The sequence below is a fragment of the Canis lupus genome, chromosome 5, assembly GCF_048164855.1.
Source record: "Canis lupus baileyi chromosome 5, mCanLup2.hap1, whole genome shotgun sequence".
NCBI lineage: Eukaryota > Metazoa > Chordata > Mammalia > Carnivora > Canidae > Canis > Canis lupus.
Genome location: NC_132842.1, coordinates 47,053,596 through 47,060,355, shown reverse-complemented (window position 1 = coordinate 47,060,355; position 6,760 = coordinate 47,053,596). Strand labels below are relative to the sequence as shown.

The 6,760-nt window shown below is 38.7% G+C and overlaps 1 protein-coding gene across 35 annotated transcripts in view; it reads left to right on the top strand.

The window, feature by feature from the left end:
- PDE4D (phosphodiesterase 4D) overlaps nucleotides 1-6,760 on the top strand; it is a 1,448,272-nt gene that overhangs the window by 897,619 nt on the left and 543,893 nt on the right. The gene's annotated exons all lie outside the window — the stretch shown is intronic.

Sequence of the window (6,760 nt, the reverse complement as noted above, 5' to 3'; positions counted from 1 at the left end):
GCAAATGTGCTTATTCATGCTCCTCTAGGTCTGTAAAATATATGTTTGAAAGCTGTATAGAGAAGTTGAGAGTCCTGGTGGTTTTCCTTTGTGCCTGAAGCTAGGTAACCCTGCACAGACTTCGCTGCATCATGTGCCAATTTGTTGTTGTTGTTATGACCAAACTGAGCCAATGTGGAGTGTGAGCGTTCTGTATATCTGTTCTTGCCTGGGCCCTGTAGAAGGATTCATTAATAAGACGTTGACCTCAAAGGAAGAAGGTTGTGGTTTTTTCCAGGTGACCCAATTAATGTTGTGTTTGGTTCTCAACTTGCCCGATTGTTGTCTTCCTCTTATTTATAACCTCACCTTTCAATACTGCACTAAGAGATTCTAGGTGTTTGTTGACAGAAAACCTTCCTTCCCTTTGTCCTACTGTAAAAGTCCCTATTGGATTGGATTCCATGCTCATGAATTACTGTGCTGAGAGGAAAGGATTTGCCAAGTTGTTCTCCTTTTCATCTCCATGGGTTCTCTTTCCTCATTCTCACATATCGGTCTTTTCTTTTTTCTTTTTTTTTCTTTTCTTTTCTCCCTTCTTTTCTTCTTCTTCTCCCCCCCCCCTTTTTTTTTTCACAAAGGGACATATCAGAAGTTGGCAACAGATCAGCACCAGGGACTGATAAACATTTTAAAAGAGATGTGTGCTTTGGTTTGATGAGCCCTGGCTCAGAACAAAGAGGTGCGTGCTCTTTTTGCTCCCTGCTTTTTGAGGAGCAAGGAGGGAAAATTGAGATCTAGAGTAGTCTTCAAAAGTTTATCAGAGGTAATGATTCAAGTAGAAGCCTGTGTATAGTGCTTCCACCTTGGACTCTCATCCTCTTGTCCTAGGGCTAGTGTGTTGAGAATTGAGCAATAGTAGTGTTACAACTTCATTGTTTATTGGTTACAAGTTAAAGTTAATAACTGGTCTGATTAATTGTCTTAATAGAACACTAACCTGTAAGTGCTAAGAGAGTGCTAAGAAGAATGTGCTTTTCTTGTTTAAAGCTACATTAGAGATATTTGCTGGAGAATTTTATTGCGAAGGCTTCTTTCCATTACACTTGTTGACCTTTTTACTTCCAAGCCAAACAAAGATTAGGGTTCGCCTCAGTAGGTAAATAAGTACTATATAGCTCTTCTTACTCTTTATTCTGGCTGCTTGTGAGAATATATTGATAGTCTGGCAAGTCAAGAATGGGTCTTCTTACATGGTTGGAAAAAGGGAAATGAAAGTCCACTTTCTAGGAATTTAAATTTCATTATTAGCAAATAAGAGGACTCTTCAGAGGCATCATGGCATAGAATCATACTCAGGGGTCTAACAAGAATGACATAACAGTGTGCCAATACGTCTGTAGATTTTTGCCTTACATGAAAATATAACAACTTTGTGTTATCTGAAATGCTATATTTTTAAAAGATTTTATTCATAAGAAACACAGAGGCAGAGACACAGGCAGAGGGAGAAACAAGATCCTCGTGGGGAGCCTGATGTGTGGGACTTGATCCCAGGACCCCGGGATCACACCCTGAGCCAAAGACAGATGCTCACCCACTGAGCTACCCAGGTGGCCCTGAAAATGTTATAATTTTATGCCAGAAATGCTAGGGCTATGTTGAATGCAACTGAATTGTACACTTTTGAGATTTAAGGGCATACTTTATTTGAATGCCTTTGCCTTCTTTTTGTGATAGACTCAAATGACTGAGAGAAGACAGTGAGAAACAGAAGCCAACGGCCCCTGCTATGGGAAGCTGTACAGTGCTGCTATCAGCATGCTCCTGTAGGAAACCTGAGGAAGCTTTGGAATTAGTGATGGTAGATGATGATTAACTATCTTGCCTATTTGGTGCTTAGGATTTAATTTTTTAAAGGCTACCCGTTTAAATTCTTTTATCCAACTTTATGTTGCTGAGAGGTGGCTCCAATCAAGAGGTAAAATAGGGTGATTATGGTAACTTGACTCTACACTGAGGCTTCTTTTCCCTTTTTTCTAGGCCCCTACATCCCTTCATTAGTCTTGCCCTTCCTCCCCAGGTCCCCAATAAGGTTTACTCCATCAAGTCACGGTTTGGTTGTTCTTTTGTAAACCAAGGGTTAAACTCGTGTACTGACTCATTTTGTTTTCTTTGATCTAAATCTATGGAATGAAACAAGATATAAATCAATGTATCAATAGTATCATGTGCATATGATTTCAACAGCAAACACAGTGAATAAATAATCAGAGAAAAGCAAGCTGGCCTGATTCTTAATTTGAGGATCATCCTTCTCATCGGGCCTCTCAGAGTCTCATCTTTCAAGATTTTCTTTCCTTCATTTATTGAAACCATAGAAACTCAACCCAGAATTGCATTTTCTAGAGTTTATGTTTTGGCCAGTATAATAACCTCGCTTGTCTTATGAGAATTTTAGCGAGTGGGAGAAATGATGAGTCTGATGACTATATGCAGTTGACTATATGCATGAAGTCTCACACAAGATAATAGAGCTCTGCTCATTTTAGTCAACCTAAAATTTCTGCCAGTGTTTGTCTGTCTTCTAATGAGATTTCAGGCCTTTGCTGATCTTGCTTCAGTACCATCTCTTCCCCTGAGTGACAAAACTACCCATAAATTCTGGAATACTAATACCAAACTCTCAGATTGCTCCTGAATTCCTGTTATGGCCAAATACAATTTATGGCCAATGGAATTTAGGTAGAGACCATAATTATACAAACTCTTTTGTTCACAAATCCCCTGCACTGGATCGTAAAGTCAGCCATTGGTTAAGGCAGAAATTCAGGTTTAGATATAATACAGCAGAGATTTTTCTTTAGATGAAATATTGATCCTATTAAACATAATTTTTCTCTAGGTTTCCTATTTTATTCTCTTTTATTGCTTCTAGCTGCATTATTCTTAGATTCTGTTAGTAATATCTTATGCTTTTAAAATAAAAGTAATTTTTTTGTAAAAGTTGATTTATTGAACAGTGTGATAAGAGAGTCAAGTGGCCCTTGGTCATATCAGCATATGACCACAACGTAGGGAAATGAAATGTAATTTTTAGTCTAAGTAGACTTGGTAAAAGAGTGCACTTTAACCTGCTGGCAGGTTATATTCTCAATGGGCTGAATGAGTGGCCTGTGTCAGAAAGGTTTCAGACAATACCTACAAAAGAAAGAAAGGAAGAAAATATCCCCCATCATGTGAAAATGATTGGCTATGAATGGGATGTTTTGCTTCTGTTTTCTTCACTTCCCACCCTTCCCCCTCCTTGTTTCTATATCCCTTTTAGCTTCCTGTTACTGAGTTACTTCCACTAATGTTTAGCCATCTGGGTTCAGAGAAAAATAGTCAAGTAAAGGAAAAAGAAAATAGTTCAGAATTCTGGGAGGAAGAACAACCCAAGGAGGGAACCTGACAAACAGTTTCTTACTTGCTTCACATTAAAACTAACCAACTAACTAACTTCCTTCCTTCCTTCCTTCCTTCCTTCCTTCCTTCCTTCCTTCCTTCCTTCCTTCCTCTCCCTCCCTCTTTCTGTCCCCCCTCCCACCATATCTATACTTTACCTCTTCCTCTTCTCCTTTGATTACACCCCACAGACATGAATGCTCATCCATACCCTGTCTAGCTCTAGCATCATTGCCATCTTTTTTACAATAGCTTCAAATGCCTCCAAGCCATAAATTAACTGCTAGTCCCGTTTATCACTCGATGGACTCTTGGACGGTTTTTCTAGTTGTTAGAGAAACCAGCCTGTAAACATATTTAAGATACTTCAACCAGAGATTATACTGTGTGCAGTTGTGGGATATATATATATGTTTTCAAGGATGGAGACTCGGGACTTTATACCATTAGGTTATTGGCTGGCTAAAAACAAAACCAAAAAACCCCCTCAGGTTTCTAAACTCTAAATTATGGTGATAATGCTTTCTGTGACTTTGTGAAGGCTCTCTAAGCTCTCCACCCCGGTATTTCCCTGCTTCCTGTTGATGAGTAGACTATTAAAGAAACTCTTAGCATATGGGGAATAATAATTTATTAGACTCCTAGACCATGGCATACTGAAACCTCTTGAGTGAATTTCTTTAAATATAGGTAAATATATAGCCATCAGATACTCATAGTAGCAGTGAACACTGACTGAATGCCATTCCCAAGCCTCCCACCCCTGTGCATGCCCCCCGTTTTCACATAAATTGCATCATTTAATGACAACAGTAACTTTAAGAGGTGGGTCTGATTTGAATCCCTGTTTGCAAATGAAAAAAGGAATGCTCACAGAAGGCAAGGTCCAATATCTATGATTTAGGGTTGCTGACCCACTCAAAATCAGGACTGGCCTCATTTTGAAAAGGTGTGTTTTTATCGCCATATGTTGTTCTGTGGCAGATGTCTTAGCACTCTGTCTATGGACCTTCTGGAAAATAGATTAGCAGAAAGAGCAGAGCAAAGAAGCAGTTTCACTATGGTAGTTAGCAAGTTGGGTAAGTACGGGGGATGCCTAGTGAATGTCGGTGGCATTTCCCTGAGAAACCCTTCCTGGTCATGTTCGTACATGACCTACACCTCAACCATGTCAGCAGCTCTTTTTATGTTTTCTCAGAATGAGAATTTTTTTTTTTCAGAATGAGAAATTTAACAAGGAATTTGAGGTGAATCATGTACCCAGAGGCACTCTGGTCAATGGGGTCCTTTCTATTGGTTAGGGAAAGGTGCTTCTGTAGGCAGATATTTTAGGAAAGATGCCCCACTTCAGGCAGATGAATTAGAATTGCAGAGTGTGGTGTTTCATGAATGGATAGAGCCTCTGTGCAAAGCAAAAGGCATCCCTTCCTCTGGGCACATACTCAGCAAGTAGAGTAGGCATAAGCTGAACTTTGCTTACTTTGCTGTTGGGCAGTGACCCAAACTGCACAGTCCTGGCTTTGCTTTGACATGGGCTCCACCTCAACCCTGAAGGGCAGTGTTGACAGTCAAAGGAAATGTTTTTGAGAGTGCTTTGCTGACAATAAAAAGTCATGTAAGTTTTGGATTTTGCTACTATTGTTATTATTTTCTTCAAGATGTTCTAATTATAGGTCTTCAAAATTATTTTTTCATAAGTAAAGAATAGTAACATTTTATGAAATCAGAGCCAGTGCCAAACTGCCAAAGAAACATTTTAATCATGAAATAGCCCAATATCTTAGCTGCTGAAAATATCTTTCTTACTCAGTTGCATTAGAACATGTGGAACATATCGATTCATTTAAGCATAGGGGATGCGCACAGGTACATATGATAGCACTACTGCCTTGAAGACATTCAGAGACTATTGAGGGGAATAGCCACAGAAACAAATAATTATAGAACAGTAAGGAACATATCAATGTAGGTATATGCAAAGTGTTCTAGGAATTCGAAGGGAGAAACGATTGACTGGTCCAAATACTTTAAGAAGTCTAGAAATAAGGAACTAAAAATATACCTCTGAGGATCAGAGAGCACAACCCAAAAGAAGTGTCCATAGAGAGGATCAGGACAGGGAAGCACATGACTTCTTTCCCAATGGGAGGGAGGAAGGGAAGGATGGATGCAAATAATGTAGAGTGTAGGTAGGTGGAAGGAAAAGCCAAAGGAGTTTTGGTCTCATGCCCTCTGTTTTTTGCTTGTTTTGTTTATGATTTTTTTGTGTGTTTGTTTTGGTCGGCGGGGGGAGTGGAATTCAAGATTGTATCTCAGAAGGAGGACCATAAGGAGGCACGTGAAGGAGCTTGACCAGGTTGTGTAACAGTTTCTGTGGGGAATTGGAGGGAAGTATGAGAGTGTCAAGCAAATTGGAAGAAGTCAGTGATAACGGATAAATAAAGTGGATAAAGGACATTTCATTTAACACAAAATTACTTACACAAAGTATCATGTCAGAAAAAAGGGCAGAGATGGAACAGAAATCTACAGTTTTTAATCACTAAATTAGGAAGCTCTTTTGTCATTAGAATTTCTCCTGTAGATTATTTTTTGGGGGATTCCAAAGAATGCTGAATTGATTTTATCATTGGTGTTTTCTATCTGGTAGTGGCAGAGGCCGTTTTACGAATGTATTAACTAGATTGCAGTGCCAGTGTCATGACCTAATTTTGGAAATGTGAGATTTCCTAAGCTTCCTGGAAATAACTCCTGGGTGACAAACAGAAGCTCTTAGATATTTGCTTTGAATTTTATCTTCAAATAATAAAAATCACAGTGGGAAGAGAAGGTAAAATGATTCAGCTTTGTTCACTTTTTTAATAGGAACCTTTCTGTGGTTTATGTTGGAATGTCACAAATCCATATATATATAATCTGCTTTTACAAAGGTTTCTTCAAAACCCTTCTGAAGTTGGCTTGCAGTGTCACTCGTCTCTGAGAAACTTACCGAAAATGAAAAAACATGCTATGACTTCAACCAGAACTGGAATAACCTATCTTAAATATTTATAAATTTACATTACTTTTATGTTTGCATGATATCTCAGGGGGAAGAATGTCAAGTATAAGATGCAAATTAAAGGAACTTCTAAGATATCTTATAGGTTTTTAAGGCTGTTAATTATAAATCCTATAGTGTATAGTGCGTTGAGAAGATGTTATGAATTCCTTTCATCTTTTCTGATCATCAGCACTTTCTCTGAGATCAGCAGAGCTTCCTCCTTAATATTCTTGACATTGAGTGCTCATGATTATTTTGTATGGGCTTTCTTTGTGGGATTTCTGCTGAAGC